The sequence below is a fragment of the Eptatretus burgeri genome, chromosome 3, assembly GCF_056783735.1.
Source record: "Eptatretus burgeri isolate ZD-2024b chromosome 3, Ebu_testis_v1, whole genome shotgun sequence".
In the NCBI taxonomy this organism is placed as follows: Eukaryota; Metazoa; Chordata; class Myxini; order Myxiniformes; family Myxinidae; genus Eptatretus; species Eptatretus burgeri.
Window position 1 is genome coordinate 67,376,929 of NC_140963.1, and position 20,034 is coordinate 67,396,962.

The 20,034-nt window shown below is 42.3% G+C and overlaps 1 protein-coding gene across 1 annotated transcript in view; it reads left to right on the top strand.

Moving 5' to 3' along the window:
- Nucleotides 1–2,641: 2,641 nt before the first annotated feature.
- Nucleotides 2,642–20,034, top strand: part of LOC147030111 (acid-sensing ion channel 1-like) — a 123,346-nt gene continuing 105,953 nt past the window's right edge. Inside the window, exon 1 of the mRNA XM_085872162.1 lies at nt 2,642–2,934. The gene's annotated coding sequence lies outside the window, so the exon portion shown is untranslated. The remainder of the gene's footprint in view (nt 2,935–20,034) is intronic.

The window sequence follows — 20,034 nt, forward strand, 5'->3', positions numbered from 1 at the left end:
GGGCTCTGAGAATGGCATTCTTGCTCCCGCATCTTTGACAAAACCAGTACCAGTGTGGCACCAGAGGAGATGGAAAAAGGCAATATCGTGTCGTTACTTGTTTTTAATTTTTTTTTGCATGCTCAGAGCTGTCAGTTGCGTATATGCCACCAAAATAAAGGTATGCATGAGAAGAACATGTTGCATGCTTGGAGCAAGATCACCTGTAGGGTGGATTCTCTACTAGTGTGTACAAAGCACAGTGTAGCATTGTTAGATGTTATCCTGGACAGCAATGACAGATGATTGATATGGACGTTGCAGAAATTATAGATTCACGTTTTGACTGAACTTGTGACGTCAAACTTGATAAAAACAAGGTTATGGAGTTTAAGTTAGATCATAACAGCATAACGAACGTGTAAAGCAACTGATACATGGTGGCCACAAAATGCATCTTCCATGCCATCGAGTTGGATCATTTTTGGATCATTTATCGTTGTACTAAACCATTTGGCAGTGATCATTCAACTTGTTTTGACATATTACAAAGGGAATTGCTGGGAAGAAGAAATTAAACAAATGTTTTGTTCAAGAAAAGAATTCAACTCATTTGTTATCGGTGAAACAGTTAGATTGTGTTTTGTTTTGTTACATAAACATTTTTAGAGCAAATATCTTTGCAGGGGCTTTTTGTGATAGTTGTCACCTACATTTTGTTCTGAAGTGTATATTTAAGGCATTCATTCGCATGTAACAATCTTTTGTAGTATGACGTTTGAGTTTTTCATCAAAAAGGGGTCTCGGTCCCCTGGGTGTTAATGCCACGCATCATTCAGTGTACGTCGATATTGTTTGTAATGTTGTAATCTCGAGACGACCTTTCCAGTTTTGTCCAAACAGGTTCACATTGTTTCTGGAGGGACAGGTGTCCAAAAAATATTAAATGTTCGAGGCTGGTTGGGAAACATCGTCATAATCGGACGATAACACTGGTCTGTCATTTCAGAGGTCTAGGTTTTCTCAACGGTTCTTGTATGCTTTTTGCATGCTGAATTTAGAAATGTATCTCATTTCGCTCAATCAGGTCAAGTTTTTATGCTATCTCAATTTTAAGGAAAAAAAAAATCAATTTTTGGTTTTTTTTAATTAGCATTTTTTTTTTAATTCAAAATCAGACTTGCATTGACAGAAAATGTACAAACTATATATAAAATGACGCACAAGTACACTTAATGGAGAAGTACACAAGTCTAGAAAACCTAGAACTCTGAAAAAATATTTCAAATGCAGCCCAGTGTAATGGATCTATGGTGTGTATATATGGGCTGTTTCACAATGAGGGTACCAAGTTTGTCTCACAACCACTAAAAATTCAAACTCAATATTTTTATATTTTTATTTCTCCAAATCCAATATTGTTAATTACAATTCTTGAATCCAAATTTTTGGAGCATCTGAATGAATATTTCTGATTAAAAATAATACCCCAAAGATGTTAGAGTATTTTTTTTTAACTACAAGTCATTAATACAATTCAACTATAACAACACTATCAAACTTCAGTGGTTTCCAAATGTTCCACAAGTATTATTCCATTACTGGAATTATGATTCAGTATACAAATGAAGTATACAAATTTATAGCCAGCAAGTAGTTTCCTTATTAACTTGTGGCAGTTTAGGTGTTTCCGGAGAGGACACATTTTTGACGGACACATGTAAGGCAATCGGTGCAGGCCATGCAAATAGAAGGTTATTGGTTACACTAAAACTTTGTAGCATAATATCAGTGCAGGTATATACACACTTGGTAAAACACACAGTAAGCTTTTAAAAAGACCCTTTATTTATATAAAAAAATTCTTCTACAATATGCATTTCCGGAGAGGACATATTTTGACGGACGAACGGTGGGACATATTTCTTGAGAGTGAAATAAATATTCAGAGTCTGAAATGAATAATATGTTGTGGACAAAGTACAGAAGAGGTATTAAATTGATGCAACAACAAATAAAAGTCCCAATTTCTGCTTGTATTTGTTTATACACTATGAATGCAGTGTACCTGGAGAAAATGAGACAGCTATTTGTCAAAAAAAAATGGCAATTTTTATACCATTCTGCCAAAAATTGACTTTTTTGTCAAATAAAAAGTGGTCCAAGTTGTGCCATCACTTGTACCAACTACTGGCCCTAATGACAGAGATACTACAGCCTCTCATTTAGCTATTTAGCATGCAAGGGTACAAAATACCAGAAATGACCATGACTGTGAAACAGCCCATATGTATGTACGTCGTCAAAACTCCAGAATTGCATTTTTCATAAATTAAAATGTGTACATAACTTTTTTAGGGGTGGCGGGGGGGGGGGACTTAAGCTGGAATTAAATTGTAAAGACAGACATATGTGTGCACACAAAATAATTTAATTCGAAACGATTTAAACAATGCAACCATCACAGAACATGGTTATATGAGCTGAAAGAGAATATTTTTGCGGTATTTTCGGGGACTCGTCGTGGATGGGGCATTTCAACTCGTAGTAACAATGTAAGTGGTAATTCATGGTCGAGTCTATTGGTGTGCTGTGTTTCCCTTAGTGCCAAAGGCAGGGGGTTGGGGGACAGCGGGAGGGCGGGACGAGGGAACGGCCTCTCCTGGCCAAGCCGCATACTGATGAAGTGCAGTGTGAACGTTGGAACTCGCTCATTACTCGCACGTTGTGCGATATCGCAGTCGTGCTGCGCGTTGCTTGCGAGCCGCTCACCCGTGGCCAGCTCGGGACGCTCCACCGATCGGCCTGAGCACCTCTTCCTCCTCTTCTTATTCTTCTTCTTCTTCTTCTTCTTCTTCCTCACTCGCACATGCCTCGCAACCAACACTTCTCCAGCTGATTAAAAGGAAAAGGTGCGACGCAAGCGTGGACGTGATTTGGCACGGCGGGACGCAGGTAAAAGGAGCCCAGCGTGGTGTCCGCACGTTGTCTCTCTTTGGTCACCTATTGTGGTTGAAACTCGGCTCAAAGCCTTCCCTTTGGGTTTGTACTGTACTTTGAAATGCACGGCGTCCATCGTGTGCAGCTGTTGGCACAATCGCTCTGAAATACGTACATGGACCTTTTTTATTTCGTGTCATTCCTGATCGTGACAGTGGAGGCTGCAGAGCACGGCATCCAAATGCAGCATGCTGTGAGAGGCAGCTGCTGCCCGGATTCCTTTGCTCCACGTGGTTAACCCCCAAGGAGCATAATTTAATAACAGAGAACATATATATATATATATATATATATATATATATATATATATATATATATATATATATATATATATAATTATATTCTATATGGTGGACATATAAATGAGGGACACAAAGTAATGGCCTCCACACTGGTGTGGCCCATGAGTTAATTAAACAAATAACATCTCAGCATGCTAAGGGTCATGTATAAAAATGCTGCACAGGCCTGTTTCCTATAAATATGGCTACCCCCCCCCCCACCCCATACCCATGCTCATTCACAGAGCACGTGTGGTCACCCAATGTTTTTGATGAGCACGACACTGATGTCATGGCCTTCTCAGTCAAAGTCTGAACGCAATCGAGCATTTATGGGATACTCTGGAACGACACCTGAGACTGTGTTTTCCACCTCCATCAAATAAGTATGAGTTGATTGACTTTCTCGTGGAACAATGGTGTCGCATCCCTCCTGCAGAATTCCACATGCTGGTGGACTCAATGCCACAGCGTGTACTGGCCACATGTGGTGGACCAACACCATATTAAGTGACTTCACATTGATGTTTCCATTTTTTTTTTGGCACTTTGTGTGTGTGTAATATATATATATATATATATATATATATATATATATATATATATATATATATATATATATATATATATATATATATACATATATATGTATATATGTTGTTCGTCTTTCGGCTGCTCCCGTTAGGGGTCGCCACAGCGGATCATCCGTTATGATCCGCATACTGACTTGGCACAGGTTTTACGCCGGATGCCCTTCCTGACGCAACCCTGGTCGCCTCTTACGACACAGGGATAAGGATTGGTTTCACCATGATTCTGGGCTACCCTACACCCTCTCATAGCGCGGCCCAGTGCAGGGCCCCTGTCCTCAAGCGATCCTCCAACCCAAGCCTCCGAGTAGCCGGATTACAGGCGCACGCCACTACGCCTGGTTTTATATATATATATATATATATATATATATATATATATATATATATATATATATATATATATATATATATATATATATGTATATATATATATATATATATATACATATATATACATATATATACATATATATACATATATATACATATATATACATATATATACATATATATACATATATATACATATATATACATATATATACATATATATACATATATATACATATATATACATATATATACATATATATACATATATATACATATATATATATATATACATATATATATATACATATATATATATATACATATACGAATCTCCCGCCTGCCTGCGTGAGAATGACCGCTCTTAGCCGAATCGTGGCCTTACGCCCACCGCACTGACGATTCAGTCGCGACTTTCCGGAACAACGCCAAAAACCAGTCACGGGTGTGCTCCAAGCACACCACAACCTGGAACGCACTCTACCCACGCTACAGGGTCCGATCGCTAAATAATCGATTTACCTAATTATTCGTGCGGGTAGATTACCGAGAGATTGCACCTCAACGAAGGCCTGCTTGGACACGAGCCACCGAAGCAGCTCGCTCCGTGTTGGGATAACCGAGCGGGGTATTATCGTGAGGCCTCGTTGCACCCGATCCTATTATCGGCTATTTAAAAGCCGACTAAATTCCGAGAGCAAGATGGCAGCTCAATGGAGGGAAAATGACGCGACGAACAGGTTCACATTTAAAGAAGCACATTTATTTACAAACAACACGTAAGCATGAAAGCAGTCATTTATCAATCAAGCACATTTATTTGTACACATATACAGTGATGCAGTCATGCAATGAATTGGTCAAACGTGCATGCAGTTGATTTGTGATGAATGCGGGACTAGACAAAGACACGAGCAAGGCGAAGCGCTACAACCGTCTATAATTAATTATGTGCAGTCACTTAACAGTTTCTCTACTTAACGTGACACGGCGCCACAACTTTCACACAAATAAAAGCAAGGAAAAGACCCCCTTAAAGACAAGGGGGTCAGACTGAACCCCTTAGGGTCTTTATGTCCAAGGAGCTTGGTTGACCGAAGGAACTCCAAGAGGCTGCCGCAGGTTACCTCCACCCTCGTTTTGACTTGCTTGGGCATCCCTCTTGGACCCTCTCCAGGCTCCAGTGCGGCTGCCCACAACTCCACACTCTCACACGAGCCCAGACCTCCACCGACTGACTCCAACGACTGACTCTCCACTCGACCACCCAACCACCAACCAACTCGCTACCTTCAGCGCGTGCTTTTATCTCCCCTGGCATCTCGCCCCTCCCCTCTTCCAGCTCCCGCGGGAACCTTCCAGAAGGAGGGCGTTTTCCTCGCCGAATCGGGGGCATTTTCTCCCTTTTCCAGGGCGTCGTTTCTTCATCGCTAGTCGTGTCGCTTTATAGCTCCACTCACAGGGTTGGTGTTTTCTCTTGGTGTGCAAATGTTATTCGCTGGGCGGTGGGGCCGTCGTCCACTTTCCCTCGTTGAATGCCAGGCTTCTGGTAGTCATCGCTGAGGTAGAAACATGGTGGTGTGGTTGTGAAGGTTGTGGTTAATGTGGTGTGGTTGTTTGTAGTGGTGGTGTGGCTGATGGTTGGCGTTGTGGTTGAGAAGGTGGTTAGGTGATGTTGGGGGTGAAGTGGTGAGGATGGTGTGGTTTGTTGAGATGCGGGTGTGGTTGGGGTGGTTGAAAGGCGATTGGTCCAAAATAACGATAGTAACAGAAAAACACTACCTCAAGGATCACAGCCCTGATAACACGAATAATTCAATTAGACAACGGTGGGGAAATTTATCTGAACACAGACTTATCGGCCTAACTGATCTTAGGACCTATATGGTGCTCTGCGAATTTCCACAGCCGTAACAATATATATGTACCCACACATACAGATGCCTCTGAAAGAAAACGGACTTCATCAGGTCTTTCCTTTAACTCGAGCTCAACTACCTGACTGAAGTCATGTTTCGATTTTCCGATGTGTTGGGAAAGCCTTGTTTGTTATGACTCCATATTCCCTTGCTTGATAATTATTTACCGTAAACTAGCCCATTTCAGTCCACCATAGGGCAAAGGCATACATTTGCTCACACCGATGGCTCTTTTGGTCCACTCGAAAAACTTCCCCAAGCACAGACTGCTGAGAGCGAGCAGCTGTGGGAATTTAACCCACACCAACCAACAACTAAGCAGTGGTGAAATGGATGTTTTTCAAGAGTAGGTTGGTCAAAAACAAAAATTATATTATAAATCTGGTATAGGCTCATACTTTAAAAAATACTGTTTTAACTAAACCTCACAGGTTGTTTCCTTTACAACTCTGTTTGATCTCACAGCTCAGATCTTGGATTCTGTTTGCCATGCTTCTCCACAATATCTTAATATAATTCACCATCTGTCCGTCTGTTCCCAGGTACCGCAAAAACAGCTTAACAGATCGCAACCATTTTTTGGGTGTGTAATCCTGGGACCCCTTGGAGTAAAATAGGCATAAATATAATAACGTGACCCCCTTGACGGCTCCCGGGGGGGAGTGGGTGCTTCTAGTATTCATAATATGACAAATCGACTTTCCAAAACACCACTGTAATGACGTGTTCAAGCAAGAGATGCAAAATGAAAGCTCAATCGCAAAAAGGAAGAAAAGAATAGACTTCAGGAAAAAGCACCCACAGACAAGATGGTGCAGACATGGCTCACTTACTTGTCTTAATCCGCGTTTGATTCTCAGCCCTACTATAAACCGTCGGATTGCTCCTCATCGGGCAGGGTGTTGCATCACAAAATGCGCCGTCCCATAAATGGATGTTAATCCGGGTGTTCTGTCTGCAACCAATAATCAGTGAATGTTAAAGATCCCATGGTGTCTTTCATGAAGAGTAGGCGAGTTGTCGGCATCACGCTGGCAAAATTTCAAATCACTGCCTCGACTCCAACTGGGGAGGCAAAGGCAAACCACTCGGTGTAATCTTTTCCATGAGACCATGCTTTGGCAGCACTGACTCTGGCAGCCCCTTTCAGATAGAACAATGACAATGTTTTCAGGGATAATGGTAAACCAAAGTTAGTAAATGTAAAGGGAGAAAAATGCCACTTGCTTGATTCATTTGATGCACTCTACAGCCTTGATGATCTCTCTCGTCTGGTGTTCGCTTAGCGGTTAAGGTGGCTGGCTCAACATCTTAGGATCTTGAGTTCAAGCCCTTGTCGAGCACTGAATCAATACCAGGTGGGTTGACTCAGCCTGTCTTCCGAGGTCGACAAAATGAGTACCAGTTCACTGGTAATGCGGCACTGCATCAGTGGCACAGCCGCACCCCGAGAAAATGATGCAGCCAGCAGCCACAGGCTGAATATGAATAAATAATATTCTCTCCATTAATTTCTCTAAAATTTCTGCTTGCATTGCTGTATAACGCATATACCACCAGGTACCTGAATACACATCATTCATTATATCAGTAAATATATTGATCAATTGCGCAATTAAATTTTATTTGTCTGCATATCAGCTTTGCAGTATCTATTACTGTATTGTCAAGTGTTACCCGTGGTGTGCTATTTCAAAGCGATCAAAGTATTTGTTCATCATTGCAAAAACATCTTTGCAGATACCAATCAAAAAGTAAGTTAACAGTGTTGTGCATAAAATTAGATCGAGCAAGAATCTCAGTGAGACTCTTAGAATGTATGATATTCTTCATTGTGGTTCTGAGTTTCCTACAATTACATTTGCCAGTGTACAATATGTCCATATGGACAAGTTAATTCCCCCAGAGCTTGCATATTGTAGTTTGATTTGTAATACCCCGTCTGACTGAGAGCAGCGCAATGCCATGCATATCTTATTTCCCACCTGCAAAAATCCTCATAAACTGTGTAATGGATGCCCACATAGGGTGGATGCATGGCAGAGACCCCATATTGGTCAGGTCAGAACAAATGGCTGGTGTGGCACAAGAGTTCACGATCACCATTCCAGTGAAGAGGTATTATCTGGCTCTTGATGTTATTCAGCCAATGACTCATGCAAGAAGAGGGGTCTCCAGCTTTGCAACTAGTCTATTCTTCTTATTATTCGTCTTCCTATTCTTCATCATCTTCATTATTGCCATTTGCCACCTATGCCTGCCTGGCTGGCTGTATTGTATGCACTCCTAAACCACCGGACGGAATGAGTTGAAAATTGTTGGTGTACTTGGGGTGTACCCGGGAAGATTTTAGGCTGTTACATTTATATTCCCATTTGTTTTGGCTTCAATGATGATGCAAATTATTGATGCAAATGTGTAACGTGCAGTGTCGTTCCTGTTGGGAGGGAGTGTTACAAGCCAAATGGAATGAAATTCGTCAGTTCTCTGGAGGAAAAGCATAAGTATTGGAAATTTATTTGAACATTCAAGGTGTTTGTTTGGCTTGTATGCATCTTACACCACTGAACCAAATTAGCCTAAAATTGCAGTTTGTGCTCAGGGTGTGCAGCAAAGGTTGAAAGGAGTTGGAACTGTAACAACCAACTTACATTTTAACATTAAATTGTGGGAATTCTTCCAACACTATGCTATATTCTCTGCATGAGAGCAAAACTTTAAGTAGATTTAAGGATGACCCAGATAATTTGGGGATGTGGATGAATAGGTTAACAGAGGAATGAATAAATATGGATGGACCAAGTCAGTTGATCAATCTCAGGGCTGTCTTATCAGCCCTCTTGATGATTAGTCAATTCTAATGGGATGTTAATCAGCCAATCACAAGATTCCGTCACTGGTGCTCCACAGCTATTGAGGGTATAGTACTGCACATTGTGATTTTGAACTTTGTTGCTTGTGATAATTCTGTCACATACCGTATTTTCTTGTGTATTTACCCGCACTTTTTATCGGTGGAAAAAAAGAAGTTAAATGTCAGAGGTGCAGTAATACATAGGTCGGGGGTGCAGTCAATACATACAGTAGGTAAAGAAAAAAAAGTCAGGATTGAAAACAATTTTTAAATTATATTCCTATTGTCACACATATACAAGTGGATCTATGTTCTACATATCGGTGAACTTTTAGAACTTTCATAATTATGTAAAAGTATGTAAGTACAATTGATCTCGGTTGCACGGTTTTTTTTTTGCCCGTTGAGTCATGCATGATAATCCCGACATGCAGGGCCACCATCGCTACTCTTGGGCCCTGGATACAGGAATGTTCCCATTGGGCTGGTCTTGGCTAAGTGTGCATGGAGTACACCATGTATGTCCACATGTATCGGTTGCTCGGTTAGTTGACTTCTTTGCCTACTGTCATCACGTTCCTGGCAATTCTGATTGATTGACAAACAGAAGTGAGGAATCCATCCAATCATCCCTTGGGACCATACCCGATACAGAGCATCAGTGCTGGGCTATTGGGCACAATCCTGAACTGGTCACCACTCCGACGCAGGATACTCAAATGGCTCAATCATCCCAGCAAGCTGGTACTCATTTTGCCAACCTCAGAAGGATGACAGCCTGACTGAACCCCACCTGGTGTTAATTCAACAGCTGAGTGGACTTTGAACTCAGGACCCTAGGATCCCAAGCGCACAACCCTAACCATTAAGACAACACCATGCATGAGTGAGAAATAATTGATGGGAATACCCACATTGTCTCATCAAAAGAAGAATTATGGTCAGCTTTGTGGCCAGCCCATTGTGAGCCGACAGGTTTCGGCTCTCGCGATTACACACCAGCCATTACGGCACTCTACGATCAAGTAATTGGACTTTGATTTTACCCCTAAAAGGTTTGACAGAATTACAAAACAGACTTGATTGTTCTGATAATTTTCTGCTTTGTTTGGATTTCAAACTTTTAATTTTGTGCTACTTAATGTTAATGTACAAAGGTATTTAGATCCAGATTAGAAAATAAGATAATGTATTTTTTTTAAGGGTGAAAAACAGGGTTGCGGTTAATACACCAAAATATACGGTATTAAAGACCAAACATATCCCACTGTGTCTCTGTCCTCCTCTCATCGGTGCATCTCTGATGTATTTATGCATGAGTACTTTGTCCATAAGCCTGCAGCAATGCCAGCTGCAGTCTCACACACCTGGCATATACTCAATATATTTTTCTCTTGCTGCCATGTTTTTAAATGTTTAGCCAAACTATTTTATTTTTTAGCACACTTAATTGTTTTTTGCATGTGACATTGGAATTGCTGACCAAAGGAAACATATTTCTTGTTTCATTTTGTTGAGTTCCTTTTGTCATTGGCGTTCCTCTAATCTAACTAATCCAGAATATGTCTCAGATTCGTACCTTGAATTAATTCAGTAATCATGTTTTGATTCATCTCGTGTTTCAAGAGCAGTTTATGCTGCTGTCCCATGGAGACAATTATCTTATCGTCACTGACAGTGTGCCAGCACAAACTTGTGAAAATCATCTCGCGAACTTATGATTGAATGCAATAACGTGAAAATTGATCCGATTGAAAAAAGTATTTTGTTGGAAGCATTATAAAATACCCTTGTTTCTACTTATTGCTGAATATGAGGACAATGAAAAATCCACTTGAGTGAACAATTGAGATCAATAAGGTCTGTCATGTATAGAAATGAGATGCCAACAGTATACTGATAATAAATATGAGAACATGCACTGATTAGAGATTGACCCAATTAATTTGGACATGGGAAATTCACTTCACATGGTAGTTTAATCTCAAAAAGTTATGCGAGCAGATTTTTACCAAATTTGTATTTATTTTATTTTCAACTTTCACGAATAATATTGTAGGTATGTGCTTGTATCATTTATATGTTTGTATACATATATCTGTATATGTGTGTATAATATGCAAAATAAATTTTGACTTGTGCATGGATACATAATGGGTGAACAGCATGGTATGATCTTTACCCTTGGATGTATCCTTACACCATCAGCAATTGGACTTCGACAGCTCAGTGCCAAGTTAGCACCAAGACCAGAGGGGAGAAACGACCCAACCACCTACTTTTCACAAAACAAATCGTGGGATATTTAACATCCACCAACTAATGCCAGCACAGGGGTCTCCAGCTTTACATCCATTTGATTTATGCTGTTTTTTGTGTCACAAAGTCCTGCCGATGAACCGTCATTTAAATAGTTTATGGTGTGGCTGAGAATAAAAAGCCAGACTGGGCATTTCAAAAGTCAAGTAAATTATCTCTGCACAGTAAGGTGTTTACTATCGGTCCCCACTATTCACGGGGGATACGTTCCTTGAAAATGCCGTGAATGGCAAATCGGCAAATAGCGGGGCATTGTTTCAATAGAAAAAAAGGGGATAGGTTCCCGGTGGTTTGTGACCCGCAAAAAATACCGCAAACGGTGAAGCCATGAATGTCGACACTGTGAATGTCACGCATTGTTTGAATGGGGGAAAAAGGGGGGCAGATTCCCGGCGGTTCCTGATTTCATGGGGCCACCTTTTAAAAGTTTAAAATCTTTTTGACCACAAATGCACATGATTGCAGTTTTATTAAAAAACGCTTACAAGTATTAAAAAAAAAGACAACAGCACGAATGGTTTCCAATATCTGATAAAGGAATGCGATTCCAGTTTAATAAAAGTGATGAACCAACCGTTCCATAAAATACAAATATAAAAAAAACAGCAGGTACCATTTCAAATTGTTATTTGCGCAAACGCATGCAACTTTACAAATGATGATAATTATTATTCTTATTTAAAATCCAGTGAACTTGGTGGAGTCATCTGAAGAATAAGCAGACGAGAGTGCTGATGTGTCGCTCAACGAAGGGGAAGCAGGAGAGGCAGGAGAGGCATGTGAGGGTGCTGATACTTCTGGGTTGGATGGACCAGTACAGATTAAAAAAAAATCCGTGATCAAGAGCTGCCTGGCAGATTGCCGCAGGTTTTGATGCAGCTTCTTGTATGGGAGCAGCAAGTAATCCAACCCCCTCTTGAACTTGAGGTAATGCTCCATGACCAGATTGGTGCCTTGCATCCTCTTAGTCATTGACCACATGTTGTGCATCATCTCACCCAGGAACTTGACCGTGAGGTTGGACCTCAACGCCTCTTCCTACTCATCACTGCCCACTTCCCCTCCTCCTCCTCCCCAGAAACATTGGTAATGGCTTACAACTCCTCCTTGGTGAGCTCTTCGGCATGCGAGGTGATAAGAGTACCCAATTCCTCAGGTTCCATGTCCTCAAAGCCTTCCCCTCCCACCTGCTGTGCCAGCCCAACAATTTCATGCCTCTCCCCCATGTTGTTGAGAAAGCCTCTGAAATTATTCACTGCCTGTGGCTATTGTGACGAGCAAGAGAATTTTGAACGCAAGGTTTTGTTCCACCAGGAACACCCTCTCTACCTGAGGGACAAAACAGTTATGTAACCAGTCCATGAAAATTGCTGCCATCACCCATGCATTCCTGTTGGCTCTCCAAAACATGGGCAGCATGTGCTTATTCTTGCCTTTGAGAGCATGCAAGTTCAGGGAGCGGCACAGCATCATGGGCTTCAGCTTCATCAGTCACATTTTGCATTTGCACAGAGAAGAGATACCTGGTCCTTTGTGGTTTTGAATCCCGATGCTGTCTCCTCATGCTTCGAGATAAAAGTTTGCATTGGCATCTCTTTCCAAAACGGGCTGGTCTCGTCAGCATTGAACACCTGCTCTGGCAGGTACCCCTTCTCCTGGATGAGCTGCATGAGTTGAGCATGGAATGATTTGGCCACCTCCTGGTCCACGAAGGCATGCTCGCCTGTCATTTTGATGTTTCCGAGACCGTAGCACCTCATAAAGTGGTCAAACCATTTCCTGCTCACTTGGAATTGACTGGGGCTGCTCATACCCATGCCACTCATGCTAGCACCAACCGCGTCGGCCAGATGCTCATAGATACATACCAGTGTTGTAGTCAAGTCCACCTGTTCCGAGTCTGAGTCAGAGTCCAAGCTGTCCAAGTGCTGTGATCTGAGTCTGAGTCCAGCAGTCCTGAGTCCGAGTATTGGCATTCTGAGTTCAAGCCTGAGTCGGAGTCATGTGCTGATCATGCATTGGAAAGTGGGGTGGGATGGGGGGGGAGGGACGAATTTATTTGTGTTTATGTGTAAGTGAAGACGATTAAATATCAAAAACAACTAATAGTGCAATTTGCTACTTGCATCAACATTTTATTCCATATTATGGCCCTCTTGCTTTCATAATATTCATATTATGGCCTTGTAATATCTTATCATCTGGTATAGCATCACGGAGCGCTACAGAGAGAGGTGAGGGTGAGTTGGTGTTAGATTTTCACAGAAATAGCATTGATTAATGTTTGAACAGCCCTTCAAAAATCATTGACAAGAACAGATAATTGACTGTCATCAAAAACCACATTCTTTTACACCCTTTTATACAAGATGTTTTATTTCTTTCTTAGCTTAATAATGTTTCGTTATAATAAGAAGGGGGTATGCTTACACAAACGAACTCGGCTGCATATTTAAAAAAAAAAAAAATTGTTCATGCACTTATTTATTTTCATTTATATATATTTTCATTTATGGATGCTTTTCGACAGTTCTGTGATTTTTTTTTTCTTTACTTTTATGGTGTGTCGGCTTTTATGTCCAACTGCACGCAAAATTTCAGCTTTCTACATCACCCGGAAGGTCCCGATCTTTAATGTCAATGGTTAGAAAGAGCTTTATATATTAGATGAGCAGGATGTGCTTACACATTGTGTAAGCATACAAACCGTGCTTCCCCATTGTCTTGGTTCGCTCACCTGCTTTGATTTTTCATTTATTTATTTTCTTAATTTGTTTATATTTTTATTTACGGATGCTTTCCAATGGTTCTGTGACTTTTCCTGGTGTATCGACTTTGATGTACGTTGGCACACAAAATTACCGGGCCTCGTGCCTCATTGTCTTGTGTCTCACCTGCATTTATTTTTCATTTTTTTCCTTTTTAAAAAAATTTATTTATATTTTCATTTATGGATGTTGTCGAATGATTCTGTGAATTTTTCCGATGTACCAGCTTCGATGTCCATCGGCACACAAAACTTCAGCTGTTTACGTGACCCAGAAGGTACCGATTTTCAATATCAGTCCGTGAGTCGGTGAGTGAGTGATGGTTAGAAAGAGCTTCATATATTAGACGAGGAAGAGTAACCATTCCAAGTGACAGGAAAAGCGAGAAAAAATATCCATCCCCAGTGATGGGAAAAGTTTAAGTTAATCTTTCAATTCAAATCAAATATCACGCACTTTTAAAAATGTCAAATGTGTTGCAATCTTGGTTTCACTAAGAACCAAAGCTCTGACCTACTTGTACTGCCCACCGCACAAGAGTGGTGCAACATAGGGTTGTGGAGGTTGGATTTGTCTCAAAAGATATATATGTATGTATATATATATATATATATATATATATATATATATATATATATATATGTAAATAAATGTATACATTTGTATGTACTAATAAATATAAAGATATATATTTATATATATATATATATATATATATATATATATATATGTGTATATATATATATATATATATATATATATATATATATATATATATATATATATATATATATATATATATACATATATACTGTTACGGAAATGGCCCTTATTAGGCTACTAAATATAGGATTAGCTCAGATCCCCCATTAAATGCATGTTTCGCGAGGTTGTTTGGTAAAATGGATGTGACACGTGTCGGGAGGTTTAAGAGGCTGTTTATTGCTTGTGCGGTGGTGGTGGATCGGGAGCTCCCTCTTCTTCCCTCCCCTCTCCGGACGATAGGCCCCGCCCAGTCGGCTGAGGGGGAGTGGCCTGGAGAGGGAGGTGGAGCTCAGGGCAGGAGTTTGTCAGCTTCGTAAAGGAGGAGGAGCCAGTGGCTCGCAGCGAGCGACCGAAGACCTAGTAAAAAAGGGTTCAGTTTGGGGAAACGGTCGCTCTCGAGGCGTGATCGTGTTTTCGAAGTGAGCGAACGAAGGAGGGACAGTGTTGGATCTGCCGGGAGAGACGCTGAACCTGAGCGCGCCGAGTCTGCATTTTTAGCTGTAAGAGAGGCTGCCTGCACGTCAAGTCTGCTTTTTGGGCAGTGGGAGAGGCGGCCTGCACATCGAGTTGGCGATCAACTCTTATGAGGAGGTGATTCTGCCATGAGAGAAACGGCAGCCGGCTTTGAGAGGCGAGCGTGAAAAAGGAAAGGAAAGGTGATTCTGCAGAGAAAGAAACTGAGAGGATGGAGTTGAGAAGTTGGGCTTTGAGGCGAGAAGGCAAGAGAGGAAACGACGGAGCCTCTGACAGTCCATACTCACCTCACGGCTCGACACGTTTGCCGATCCGCTTGCCCGATCCCGGCACCTCGATTTGGGCCTTGTCTGGTGAACAGGCCAGGCCTGGATTTGTAAGCTGGACCTTGAGAGAAATCAGCTGAGGCCCATCGTTGATCTGACAGTCTTGTGCCGTCGACCTTACGTGGGGTCAGAGCACGCGGAGACCGCGTGCAGTGCGGAAAAGGAAGGCGAGCGCCGTCTCGCCACGCGGCATGTTCAAATTCGAGCTGGGGGCTCGAATCTGTGGACATCCGCTTGTTACGAGTGGCATTCGTGCTTTTTGACACATTCCTCTCGTCCATGAAACATCACCAAGTACTCTGTCTTGTCTGCATGCATGCTGTCTGTCTGTCTTGTGTGCACGTTGTATAAGGCATATATCGGTAGCGACCCCCTTGAAACCTGTAAGCCATAGTTCCCTAGTTAAAAACGGGTTTAAGATTGTTAATAAAAACATTGTCGTGAATGTTTTGCTTGTGTTGTTTCCCCGATGTTGCCCAATAAATCTGGTTGGTTCGTATGAAGTTGCCGCTATGGATTAATTCGTGTCGCATCGACGAACGATCCGTTTGATTGGCATATAAAACCAAAATGGTTACAGACTGGCAGAAAACGCTCTGCATCTGACAAAACCAGTCTGTAACCGGGGTTCTATTTCCCCAACTGGTAAGGTCCAGGATTACGTTGGTATCGCGATTGAAGACTCGTCACCCGAAGCCTGTGCTGAGCCAGCCGGCGTTATAAACCCCGGAGACGGCAGTGGTGAGGGTGGCGTCAAGAGTCGGGTGAGAATCCCACCACCCCGGATCCGCAACAATGCATGTACACACACATTATATATATATATATATATATATATATATATATATATATATATATATATATATATATATATATATATATATATATATATATTCGTAGATACTGATACCCAGCAGGATTAAAAACAAAACCTGCCAAAGGGCAGAGGAGCTCCTTGTGAGGCAACGACTATTCATATCAAGTGCCCAACTGTGTCTGTGGGCGTCCTCCTACAGTTCAGTTGTCTATTTCTCAGAGTTTGGTGGCAGGATTGCACTCTGGCCACTGTAAAACACTTCGTTCCACAACGTACCAAAAAACACAAATAAAACTAAGAAAAACCCGTTATGTGGGAGTTCCTCCTGTGCATCTGCCCTTCGTAGTGCAACCCAACGGATGAATGGACTGGGGCAAAACCTTTCAGGACCCCCATTTTTGCCGCGTCGTGATGCGAACGCTGGCTCTAAGAGAGCTCCACGTTGTTGTTGTTGTTGTTCTTGTTGTTGTTCTTGTTCTTCTTCTGGTGAAGACAAAACCTTTATGACGCGGCTCTTGGACACATTTGTCCTTGTTTGATCATAGCATTAAAATCAATGGGGAAACCCTGCTGGGTCAGGTTGTGGTGGTGTGTCGAGGTGGTGCTGAAGTCTTGTCCTCCAGATGGTGGTCTCGTGTTGACCTGAGGCTCTCCCTTTGGGTGGATGCCTGGAATGTCCTCACTGTAAGAGATGACGATCACATGTCTCTGCTGTCATCTGAACTCCATTGCTTGAACATCATTATTACAGCATTTTCTGAGGTTTGGAGACCAGATCGTGGTCATATCATAGTGGGTGGTTGTACCTACAACTGATCCAGTTGCTCTGATGGTTACCATTCCTCGGGAGATGTTGTACCTGTCTCCCACAAGCTGACTCCTATGATTGTCGAGGTAACACTTGTCATGCGGGTTTTATGAGACTGAGGATTCATCACTTTGGGTGTCATTTCCTTGGTCTCTGTATATGCTGTGACTAAGGCAAGTGATCTCACTGTGAGGGAGACATTCTATGCTGCACTTGATTCTGTGGTTAATTGTTGCCCCAGGCGAGGTACTCGTCTCGTCTTGAGGGATTTCAATGCATTGACTGGCACAGATGGGTATGGTTATGAGATGCATGGTTGTCCCCATGGGTCTGGAACCAAGAACCAGAATAGCACTAAGTTCCTAGACTTCATAAGATGTTGTGGACTTAGAGTGGCTGTTTCATGGTTTCAATGCCAAAAGCCACATCATGAGACTTTGTGTTCCATTGCTGGTGGTGTGGCTAAGGAAATTGACCATGTTGTCATTTATGGTCACTGGAGGTTGCTCCAGAACTGCAGGATCCACTTGTGCTCGCTTCCTCAATACTGACCACAGGCTTGTTGTCGCAACTCCAAGAACACTACCATCAAAGCCTAAGCTGAATGTGTTGTATCAAATTCAAGAGAATGTTACCATCCAAGTAGAGGCTGTACATTGGCAAGCCCAAAGATGAAAGCGTAGCTGAGGATTGTGCGAACAGGTTGAGTGGGAGCACCTGTGCAGGAGCATGAAGGTCCGAGTCTTCAAGTCCTTGGTACTTCCAGTCTTGCTCTATGGATGTGACACTTAGATTCTGACCAAGTATCTGAGACAGACTTAACTTCTCTGGTACCAGGTCTCTTCAGAAAATCCTTGGTGATCATTGGTTGGGCTTTGTGTCAATCGAGCGTTTACTGAAAGAGACTCGGATGAGAATGTTTTTTTTCCTGTCTGGCCCATGAGCGCCAGCTGCGGCTCTGGAAATGTAACTTGTTTTGCTGATGCTGATCCTGCTCACCAGATTTTCTCAGTAAGGAAGCCACGTGAGTAGAGGAGGCCAATGGGCTGACCACGTGCCTCATGGTTGCAGCAGGTTGATCGGCATCTCAAGTAGATGGGGATGGGCCAGGCATCTGCCTGAGGGATGGCCAGATGAAGGCCCCTTGAGTACAGGTGGAAATTGAACATGGTGACTTGCTGCTACAACACATGTTCCCATACCTGACCTGACCTTCTCTTGAGAAAGCATAGGCACATGGAGAGATTGCAAAGGCATGGAATGGTGTGGCCTTACCTGGCTCACTAGTGGAGTGGCTTGATGGGGTGTGACTACACCAACACTAACAATTTGGGGCCCAATGAGCCCTCACAAGTACAAGTTCTCGACTCATTTTCTTCCAGGGGCCACAGACATCAGATATTGTGAAGGGGAAGCATCTATATTCCAAGCTAATTCCTTCAAAAGCATAGTTTCATTTTACTTCAAATCCCCCTGCATTGTGGTTCTCACAAGCAATTTACCCGCTGCTCGGCACACTGGTGCCATCCTCGAAGTTCGGCCTCACCCTCACGTTTTCATACTTGTGCTGCAGAACAAGTTACCAGCTGGACAATGTGGATCCAATTTGGCTTGCCAGTCTTTCTCTCCTCTGAAGCGTCCAAGCCTTGGGGACCCTGCTCGAGTGCCCTCACCCACTCCTAACTAAAGTCATGCCCTCACTGGCTCCCACCATGGGTCTGGTGCTGACAGTACTGACTGTGTCCTATTGACACCCTTGCCTTGGGTCCTCCATTAGCACCCGGGCTCCCTAACTGAATTTCCATTCTGGCATTTCTCGGCATCCTTCAGCCAACCCGGAGGCCCCAGGCCCAGTGCCTCTTCCTCATCAATCTAACCACCGTGCCACACTCCCAGCTGTTAATTACACATTTTACACCCACCCATTTAATTCTTGCTTCTGTCAGTACCAACACCATTGCAGCCTCCATTTTCCAAAACTGTGAAATACCCTTTAACTACCTATCTTTAAGATAGGGATTCATCCCAGTAAAGGGCTGGTGGCGGGGGGGGGGGTGGGGAGTGGGGTGTGCTTCTTCACACACATACAGTACAGTACTTGCTTCACCTCTCATAACACACTCCCTTCACACCACTACTCCTATAAATATGGATCCACATACTCCACTTCAAATTACTCACTTATCCATTCCTCCATCAATCAATAATCTTGCTTAATTCCTGCAACTTCATTCACAGTGTGTGCTTACAATGAAAGCAACCTGGCTATGTTATCAATAAATAATGTGGAGAAACACCAGGGGTCGAGTGATGTGACTTGTGTGTTTGTGTCGCCACGACTGGCTTAAAAATATACAGTATGTGAAGTCAAGAAACGACTCCAGCTAATCGTGAACAAAGCATGGATGCCTCCACCAAAATCGTTGAGATATTCACCGGTCATTTCTGCATTTCCAGGGAAAAATTTGATGATAATTCGTAGATTTTGAAATTTCTATTTTGCTTAATCATTAAAAGGGCAACCAGAGTCATGAAAGTCTTGTCTAAGACAGGTATGTCAACAGGTTATACAAAGTGTGCTTTGAAATACACATCAAACAAAGAATGGCTGAAATAAATGGGCTTATCAACAAACCTCTGACATCGGTTTAAATCCACCATCAGAGACCTCTGAGTGTTTTCGGATGACAGTTAAAATCCTGTCAAGGATGGGCGATCTCTGAGTGTTTTTGGCTGAGGGATGTGGCAGCATCACGGTTAATGGTTTGTTCCCTTTTAAGCTGTTTGAGTCCCTGTAGTGT